This window comes from Bactrocera oleae, chromosome 2 (genome assembly GCF_042242935.1).
Source record: "Bactrocera oleae isolate idBacOlea1 chromosome 2, idBacOlea1, whole genome shotgun sequence".
Lineage (NCBI taxonomy): Eukaryota > Metazoa > Arthropoda > Insecta > Diptera > Tephritidae > Bactrocera > Bactrocera oleae.
The window spans coordinates 79,691,419-79,697,418 of record NC_091536.1 but is presented as its reverse complement, the minus strand read 5'-3'; the positions used below and the strand labels follow the sequence as shown (position 1 = coordinate 79,697,418).

Below are 6,000 nucleotides of genomic sequence, written 5' to 3'. Positions count from 1 at the left end.
ATAACTTTGAAAAACTAAGAAATTACTTTTTTTCTTATGACACGATCTCTCGCAAAAAATTGGTTTGCTCCAATACTCAGAAAACAAGTTGTTTTTGCTGTATAGTGTTATGAGTCGAGCCTCATTGTTATTCTCTTCGCAGTATTATTTTTTGAATGGGAGAAATATACGGTTAAGGTTTCAAGCTGTGACCGCAGTAACTTCCTGATTATATGGTACTTATTGTAAATGTAGATCAACAAAACAAGTACTCTAGACAGGGTATAAGTTTAAGGGTGCGATTAGCTCCGTAGAGAGAAAATCGGAGAGGATATAGCATGCGTCCTCTCTGATCCACCAATTTATTTATTTTTTATTTTGAAAAAAAAAATAATTAGTTTCATTTTAGCATGTTTTCTTGATGTTGCATTTGCTTGAGTATATACATATATGACAACTTGATAATGGTAAGGTATCCAGAAGAAAAATGTATGCAGATCTGAAACAATTTATATATTAATTGATGTTGATCACGGAGAAATCTGCAGGATAACATTAAATTATAACATTACATGCAATTTTTGAAAAAATCTGTGGCACCGGGGTACGTTGAGAACTTCGGCCCGGGAGGAATTGCGCCCGATCTTTCTCCCCTCTTTTAGGGTTCGAGGGCTAGACTTACATGCTAAACATATCAAGTTTGGATTTGAAGTTGTTTATCTAACAGCAATATTCAGAACGGAATTGTGGTTTCGTGAAGCTGTTCAAAGTCTTCGCCTGCAATCGGTATTGGTATGTCTCGTAGGTTACCCAAAGAAATCCCGTTTAATGTACCAGTAACTTATACTGATTATGGCTACTCTTTCTGTAAGCTTAAATTGTTTAGATCAGAACTCGATACTTTAACTGGCGGTCAGCCAATTGCTCGTATTCTCACGCACACAAAATCTTTGTTTCTGTTACTTTTACTGTTTAGATTAATTATTGTTTCATACTGTTAAACTAAAAGTACTATAAGAAAGTTTTGACATAGTAATCTTTATTAGTTCGGTACCATGTTTTACTGGTAGCGAATTGGTATAACGGAAAGTGATTCATTCGTACACACGACGTGGTACAATGAAATTGATGTCGGGTTGGCCGCTATTGTTGCAGTCTCACATGTATCGTCGACACATATTTTCAGTTGCGAAGTGGTTGCCCTGCTCTTCAAGATATTCTACAACGACCGGTTATGAAAACTTTAAAGTTTACACACACACACACACATGTGCAATGGCCAAAACAATTCGCTGAGCATACGAAGTAAATGGTATGAGTGTACATAGAGGCTGCTGAGCGCCAGCACTCTTCTGTATTATTGCTTTGGGCGATAATGTAATAGCGGGATACTGCGAATATTCCTGTGGGTACGGGGGCATCTGTGGATAGTAAGAAGTCGGAGAAAACTTGGCACCAAACTTATTTGTTGGTTATTTTGTTGCTTGAGCTTTGAAAGAGCAACACGAGCGTGAGATTGCATGCGTTTAAAGAGCGAGAACACCGTAAGCTTTGCTATGTGTTCGCAGTGCTTTTGAGTTTGTAGAATTACACTCGCAAGCGGCTGCTTGGCGTTCCGTCGCTGACTCGCCATCACTTTCGATTTAATCGCATTCGTAAGCGTACGTTTTTGTCTGGTTGCTAGTCCATATTATTTAAATCGTATTATTATTCTTATTATTACTAGAATACACAATTTTCTTATAACGTGCATATGTATGAGTGTACACATATACATACATATGCGTACAGCTAGTTTACATACAGTGTGTAGGAAAATATTTACCATACAAAACATATATTTGTTTCGAAAAAAATATTGCGTGGCGATAATTTGTATTGGTAGTATTCGATTTGCGTTTGAGCTAACGGTTAACTATAAATAAAAGTAACTAAATAAAATATTAAAAAACAAAATAAAATTTGAAATAATAGAAACAAAGTGCAGTGCTGAAAATAAAGAAAAATTTTTAAAACATACAAATCAGAATGCTAATAAGAATATTTTTGGAGAAATGTGTGTTAAATAGTGCAATGATAACGAATTATGTACTTTTTCTGCGGCATAATGAAATTTTTAAGATAAACAGCTGCTGCGTTGCAATTATTTGTGAAATATTGGAGAATATATAATAATTAAGCGTACATATTTACATTTATGAAAATTGATATAACAACAAAAGGATAACAATGGCGAATGCAGTAATCAGGAATAATAACGAAAACTTTACAAGCTCAATATTAAAATTCTATTTGTTTATTTTTCTATTATGAAATTGCGCTCAATTTGAATTGGTGTGCCTGCGAACGCCGTTGAGCCAATTTATTTACTGTTTGTTATTTAGCAAGACATATGTACATAGGGTTGGCTGGTCGATTGAGCGATCAATGAATGATTTCTTGCATGCACCCATATATATATACATATGTATGTATAGAGCACGCATGCACGCCTTCAATTGTGCTACATCGTTATATATACATACTTGTATATGTATGTGTGTGTGAGGCGAGAGCAGTTTGGGCGCTCAGTTGGGATTTACGCGTGTCTTCGACTGACTAAGCCGTTAGCTAGGGCTAAATTAAGTGCACAACAGTTGATTGCTTGTAGGTCGCGCGGCTTGTAGGTGCGCAGTGGTAGGAAAAGGGCGCCATTTCAAGCGTTTGACCAGTCAGTTAGTCAGTTGGTCCATTCGCAAGACAATGTTCGCTCATATGCATACCACATGCGTATGTATGTATGTATGTGTCTTCGAAATTATAAACTCAAGAAAAAATATTCAGTGCCGATTGAAGTGCTGCTGGCTGGGCAGTGAAGCGCTAGCCAGTCGCTTGGGCGCTCTAGGGCTCACGCTTCGCCTGCAAGGCGGTGGGGAGTGGGTTGCGGTTGTTGGACAGTGCGAGTGAGAGAGCGCCAACACGCTGTGCTACATATACAAATACGATTCTTCACGCACACACTCACACACACATACAAATACATACCTCTGCAGGTACGAATGGCAGCATAAACTTTCGTTTCAATGCCAATCGCTTAAATATGCCCACGAAAGCACATTTTATAATTACGCGTGTATATAAATATATAGACACACACACATATGCAAATATTGGTTGGTTAAAAAAATAGTGTTGGCCAAGGCATACGTACATGTACATTCATACGCATTGTTGTTATTGAAGTTTTGCTCTTTAAGATTGTTGTCCGCCAAGTCATTAGTGGATATATAATATAAATATGTGTATGTGTGTGGCTTGATAATTGTTGTTGCGTTATCAATATTGCTATGTTTGTTGCTGCTGAACAAATCACTTGCGCAGCGACAAGTTGGTTACATAAAAGCATACACATGCACACACATACATATGTACATACACAAATCTACACACTTTGACAAATATTTATCTATGACAAAGCGCGTTTACACATTTGCATATCGATGGGACTTTGAAAAATCGAAGACGTTACGACCCAAAATTTGGCGCAATACTTTATTGGTGAAGACAAGAAAAACAACAAAACAAACGGAATGCAAATACTTGCTAAGAGACGTGTGTGTTGATGCAATAGCTAAGGTGTCCAGGGAATCAGTATCAAAAAACCAGATCTAGAAAAGTAGGAAAAAAAATCTTTACAAAAAAGTTTTCCAAGCATGAACTTGATTTTGATCGATCAGTTTGTACGACAGCTTTATGTTATAATGATTCGGTATCGGCGGTTCGACAAATAAGCAACTTATTGTAGAGAAAAAGAGGTGTGCAAAATTTCAGATTGATATCTCAAAAACTGAGGGACTAGTTTGCGTATATACAGGCAGACAGGCGGGTATTACTACTAAATCGACTCAGTTCGTCATGTTGATCGTTTATATACTCGTATATATACTTTATTGGGGTGTTACACACTTCGTGTGCAGCGTGTAAAACATTAAAATAATTTGAAAACAGATAATTAAATGAAAAATCTAGGCTTTGTTTACACAGAAGCAGCAAAATATCGGCGACAATATACACTATGTGTAATTAAGCACATAAAGTGTCTCATTTAGTGCCTATCTTTAGCCATAACTCGCTTCTGTTGATAAAATAAAAGCAAGCAGTAAATAACAGACGCAAGAAATTGAAATTTACCGTTAATTGATTTAAAGCTGCAGCATGAAATCAATTTCTAATATTAAAGCGTGCAGAAAAATTCAATGATGGCAAAGCTTGCTTCTTTGGCTGCCTACAGATTGGTACTCGGGCGCATACAAGTACATATGCCTAACGCTTCCTAAATGCCGCTATGCCACCACTAAAGCAAAAATTACAAATGTGGTGTACATATAGATACTTATATATGCACAAAAATACATACACTTGTATGTATATACGTACACATGCCTACACATCATGTGGCTTGGCTAGGATGGTCCTTGCGAGTTGGGTCAATGGAAATCAGCTTGACAATAGGCGCTCTTTTGGTGTGGCGCGTGCGCGTTAGCGCTTTGTAAATAATAAAATTCCAATAGTTAAATGTCACGCGAAGCGCTGAAAATATATGTAGATGTACACATGTAATGTAAGCAAATTGAATTATATACTTGCAAGCGCATACTTACATATAATACAAACATTTATTAAAATAAAATTTCAAGTGCAAGCTTTCACACAGCTTTTCACCCTCGTTGAAAGACACGAATGATTAGGACTTCCTTGTTTTGAAAATGCGCTGCTTTTGACAAGTTATGATTTTTTAATATAAAAAAAAATATATATTTATTACGCACATAAGAACAGCTTTAACCATTGGAAGGCTAATTTCTGATTCAAAACTCGATTTCTTAAATCAGTTGAAGGGTAATTTTTGATTTCTAGATAAAAAATGGATTTTCAAATTAAATTACCTTGAGTTGCTAAATTAAAAATTAATTTATTTTGGATTTTTTTTTTACCATATATTATGTTCTTTTTTCGATTTGAGGTTTCAATTTCTGTTTATTTCTAAGCCAATTACAAACTGCTAATAAGTTTTCGAAGAAGCATAAATTCACTCGAAGGTTTGCCATTGATTATCGAGTGGTGACTGTTAGTAGAAATCCATGTTAGATGTTATTCGGTACAGGGCTAGAAGCAGTTTTAGGATAGTGCCTCTAACCACCTCTTCATGATGGCCATCAGCAACTTTTATTCTGACTTAAGGGGTTAAATCCACTTGCAAGAGAGAAAAAACGCGTTTGTCGCTATTTTTTTTTTTTTTGAAAATACATTTTTTTGAATAAAAAACTAAAAATAATGAAGATTTATAGGTTTTCATGTACTTTATTAATTGGTGATTAATTTTGAAACATTTTGTATTCCTTTGATGCCGTAGCCGATCTCCAGGAGGACCTCTGAAAAAGGTGTCTGACAGAGAGCAAGATTTTTCTGATTAAAACGTATCTTCAATCAAAAATAAAATAATTATTACACTATACAGATAATGATCGAAGGACTAGTCAAAATTATATTTTTGACAAAACTGCGGCTTCCTAAAAAAAGAAATATTTTTTATAATTTACACTTCAGCGTGGCTTTAAAAATCTAAATTATATTAAAATTCGTATTCTATTCCTTCGATCGTTACCAGTAAAACATATCTAAGAAGGTCTTGTGAATACTTCAAGTTGTTCGGTCCAGACGATTTGGGGAAAATTTTCTCACAGACTCCGAAAACGGCGCTTCAAGAAAAACGCGTTTAAAGTTTTGGAAGCCGATTACACTAAGTAAAAAAAGTATTACAAATACGCTCTTATCTTCGAAACTCGGCAACTTCAAATTTTCGAAGAATATTTTCAAATAAATAAATTAATAGACGTTCCCTATATAAGCGATTCGATCTTTCGAAATTCACAAGTGGATACCTAAATATAACTCCTTAAGTAGTTGTTGAGCTAACATGTGAAGAATATCAAATTCATCTAAAGTTGAACTTGAAGGGTTTGGTCACTTTTTGGTGGGATT

At 35.4% G+C, this 6,000-nt stretch overlaps 1 protein-coding gene across 2 annotated transcripts in view; it reads left to right on the top strand.

Annotated features, from left to right (window-relative positions):
- The first annotated feature begins 1,606 nt into the window (after nt 1-1,606).
- Nucleotides 1,607-6,000, top strand: part of ps (RNA-binding protein Nova-1-like protein passilla) — a 90,993-nt gene continuing 86,599 nt past the window's right edge. The window contains exon 1 of one of the 2 annotated variants that reach the window (XM_070105783.1): nt 1,607-1,640. The gene's annotated coding sequence lies outside the window, so the exon portion shown is untranslated. The remainder of the gene's footprint in view (nt 1,641-6,000) is intronic. The other variant, XM_070105787.1, reaches the window with a different exon arrangement.